We start from the raw sequence: 4589 nt of genomic DNA, 5'->3' as shown, positions 1-4589 counted from the left end.
CAAGCCATTACATTATGGACAGCAAAGCCAAAAACAGAACCTAGTGCTACCAGGGGACTGCTTTATCTGCAGGCTTCTCATCAGGTAAAATAACACCCTACATATTTAAGCTACTGTCAGGTTATCTGTTACATGCAGTTAAAGCACTCTTAATTGATACGACATTCACACCCCCAGCAGTATTCATCAGACACTAGCACAAGCAATACCTAGACATATGGGGGATGCTGCCCTTAACAGGACATCTGGATGTGTGCTACTCAGTACGGAACGATGCTCTTAAGCATTGTATTCTGGGATGCCTGGGGATGGGAGGGTGGTATTCTTTTCAGCCAAAGGACACTGTAGGTATAATTATGCTAATTTTTAAAGTTCAGGTTGGAAGAGCAAACTCCAGTTCTAAGGCAAATATGGAGTATATTTATGATCAAATGATTCTTCTACAACCTCTATTTCCAGACCTCTGTGTGAACACTAAATATGGATTTAACCAGAGAGTGAAAGAAACATTTTTCTAATGTTATATATGGAAAGGAAAAGTAAATTGAATGAGAAGCATGTTCTAACATAGGCATCTTAAACTCTAAAAATAAGAAGTGAAATATTTAGGTCAAATACAGACCAAATTATTAGTAGTGGTTAATACTTGATTCTGTAATCAGAGTCAGAGGGAAGTGAGACAACTATTGTGCTCTTTTAGATTTCCGTATTCTTTGAATTTTTGTTACAAGAACGTATTACTTTGCTAATAGGAAAAGTAATAATAAATAAATAAATAAAACCACCTTTAAGAAGGTTTTTATCAAATGCTCTCTATGCATTCTCCCATTTAATCCACAACACTATGTGATGAGCAGTATGTTCAATAAAGAAACCAAGATGTAAAAACTTGAAGTAATTCACAACACCATACAGCTAGCTATTGAAAGAATAAGGACTTGAAGACTCTTCAGTCCCAATCAGTCCAAATCACCCCATACTCTAAGTACAGTGCAATACCACCTCTCCCAGATGTTTCTGGATATGTAGATATTCTTAACTCTTTTTACCAAACCTCAGTAAGAAACATGTTCAACATAGGCATCTCAAAAACTAAAAATAAGAAGTGAAACATTAGGTCAAATACAAAACAAATTGTTAGTATTTGAATTGAATTTGAATGAAGTATTTCAACTGAACAATTGAATGATGCTTCCTTAGACTCTTTTTAAGGAAACTGTCTTCCAATAACTTCCTCCCCTCTCTCCTTCCCTCGAGTATAATTATCTTTAGAAACAAGAATGATCCTACCTTGTTTTAGTGTCTCATTAGGGATTTACTTAACTATTCACACTTGTCAAGACCATCTAAAGCTGATGTATCCTTAGAGTTCCACTCTGCTAACTTCGGGGAAGAGATTTAAATGCATTGGTTACTCTTAACATAAGAAACCATGCACTCAGAAGAAGTTTCATGGCACAAAGAACTGGTAGCAGGTTATGTTGTTACTCTAGCCAGGAAATATGTTTAAATGTGAGGAAAATTAGTTTTTCAGAAACAGACTTCGTAACTATCATAAAGTATCTAAGTAAGAAACAGAAAATTAGGACTGCACCTAAGGTCAGAGGAAATGAGTACTTTATTTGATTAAAAGGCTGACGTGAAATTTCACCTACTACAAGTCAGAAGGGCTGTCTGGAATATTTCACAAGACTCCATCTGTTTTTTTAATAGCTCTTAAGGACTATATAAGAACTTGACCCTGGGTTATCCAAACTAAGTCTTGGATGATTTTAGTTAAAAAAAAAAAAAAGGCATATATTAAAAGACTATGAAATTAAAACCTACAACCATAAAGTGTGAGAACATGAAACAACTCTTAAGTGGGAGAGAGGTTCGAATTCTCTGCTTATTCAATAATCCAGCAATAGGCCATTTTAGTATTATTTTTATGTATTATATGTATTGACTTTCAGTGCAAAAAGAAGTATTGCAGTATTTTTTCAGTGCAAAAAAAAAAAAAAAAAAGACAGAAAAGCCTTTATATGGTATCATGCCACTAAATGAATATGAAAGAGACTCAGGTTTAACCCCAAGTCTTGCCATTAATAAACTGTATGACTCCCAGATTTTTATCTAAAGTTTAGACTTGCATACCCATCCCCTTAACTCTACATAACCTAGTTATCATTTGGTCTTTCTTTTCCCCCTAGATTAACTGCATTGTGGTCAGAGGGTATGTTTTGTATGATTTTAGTCCTTTAACAATTATTGAGACTTGCTTTATGGTTTAACACATATCAGTTTTTGTAAATGTTCCATGTATGCTCAAAAAGAATGAATATTCTGTGGTCAGGCAAAGTAAGATTAAGCTTATTAAATGACACTTGATAATTTGTGAACTATTAACCTTGTGTCATATAGTTTAAAACTGTTATTCAGTTCAGTTCAGTCACTTTGTCGTGTCTGACTCTTTGCGACCCCAAGGACTGCAGCACACCAGGCTTCCCTGTCCATCACCAACTCCCAAAGCTTGCTCAAACTCATGTCCATTGAATCAGTGATGCCATCAAACCATCTCATCCTCTGTCATCCCCATCTCCTCCTGCCATCAATCTTTCCCAGCATCAGGGTCTTTTCCAATGAGTCAGTTCTTCACATGAGGTGGCCAAAGTATTGGAGTTTCAGGTTCAGCCCCAGTCTTTCCAATGAAGATTCAGGACTGGTTTCCTTTAGGATTGACTGATTTGATCTCCTTGCCATCCAAGGGACTTTCAAGAGTCCTCTCCAACACCACAGTTCAAAAGCATCAATTCTTCAGCACTCAGCTTTCTTTATGGTCCAACTCTCACATCCATACATGACTATGAAAAAACCATAGCTTTGACTAAATGGACATTTGTTGGCCAAGTAATGTCTCTACTTTTTAATATGCTGTCTAGCTTGGTCATAGCTTTTCTTCCAAGGAGCAAACGTCTTTTAATTTCAAGCCTGCAGTCACCATCTGCAGTGATTTTGGAGCCCAAGAAAATAAAGTCTGTCACTGTTTCCATTGTTTCCCCATCTATTTGCCATGAAGTAATAGGGCCAGATGCCATGATCTTAGTTTTCTGAATGTTGAGTTTTAAGCCAACTTTTTCACTCTCCTCTTTCATTTTCATCAAGAGGCTCTTTAGTTCTTTGCTTTCTGCCATAAGGGCAGTGTCATCTGCATATCTGAGGTTATCGATATTCTCCCAGCACTCTTGATTCCAGCTGTGCCAGCCCAACATTTCACATGATGTACTCTGCATATAAGTTAAATAAGGAGGGTGACAATATACAGCCTTGACGTACTCCTTTCCTGATTTGGAACCAGTCTGTTGTTCCACGTCCAGTTCTAACTGTTGCTTCTTGACCTGCATACAGATTTCTCAGGAGGCAGCCCAGGTGGTCTGGTATTCCCATCTCTTTCAGAATTTTCCACAGTTTCTTGTGATCCACACAGTCAAAGGCTTTGGCATAGTCAATAAACCTGGGAATCTGGCAAAGGGACTGAGAACCCCCAGGGAATTTGACTTTGGAGGCCATGCAAATTGGTTACACAACTTACACAGGGCTGGGGAAACAGGGTTTTGGAGGGCACAAACAAAACCTTGTGTGCACCAGGACCCAGGAGAAAGGAGCAGTGACCCCAAAAGAGACTGACTCAGACTCGCCCGTGAAGTGTCCAGGAGTCTGAGGTGGAGGCATGGGTCGGCAGAGGCCTGCTACAGGGTGGAGGGTGCTGAGTGTGGCAATGGGTGCATGGGACCTTTTGAAGGAGGTCACTGTTATCTTCATTACTTCCACCATAGTTTGGTCTCAGGTCAAACAAGAGGGAGGGAACACAGCCCCACCCATCAACAGAAAATTGGATTAAAGATTTACTGAGCATGGCCCTGCCTATAAGAACAAGACCCAGTTTCCCCCACAGTCAGTCTCTCCTATCTGGAAGCTTCCATAAGCCTCTTATCCTTATCAGGCAGAGGGCAAACAGAATGAAAACCATAGTCACGGAAAATTAATCAAAATGATCACATAGACCATAGCCTTGTCTAACTAAATGAAACTATGAGCCATGCCCTGTAGGGCCACCCAAGATGGATGTGTCATATTGGAGAACTCTGACAAGACGTGGTCCCCTGGAGAAGGCACTGGCAAACCACTTCAGTATTCTTGCCTTGAGAACCCCATGAACAGTATGAAAACTGTTATTAGGTGATCACGAATTTACGTGTTACAAATTGAACATTTTATTATTATGAAGTGATTTTTTATCTTCAATAATGCTTTTTGCCTTCATGTCTTTATTATCCAATATTAAGGCTGTCTAATCTGACCAACTTTTTCTTGCCTAGAAATTGAATGGCATATCTTTTTCTGTCCTTTTACCTTTAACCTTTCTGTATATTTAACTTGTGTCTTTTATAAACTTTGTGTAACTGACTTTTTGATCCTCCCTGATGGTCTTTTAATTGGAATATTTGACCCATTAGCACTTGTTTACTAGCATTTCTGTTTAAATTACTGTCTTATTTTGTGCTATTTATCCCACCTGTTCTATGTTTCATTTATTTTCTTTTCTTGCT

Source organism: Cervus canadensis, chromosome 6, assembly GCF_019320065.1.
Source record: "Cervus canadensis isolate Bull #8, Minnesota chromosome 6, ASM1932006v1, whole genome shotgun sequence".
NCBI lineage: Eukaryota > Metazoa > Chordata > Mammalia > Artiodactyla > Cervidae > Cervus > Cervus canadensis.
The sequence above is the reverse complement of the archived record's forward strand: the minus strand, read 5'-3'. Positions refer to the sequence as shown.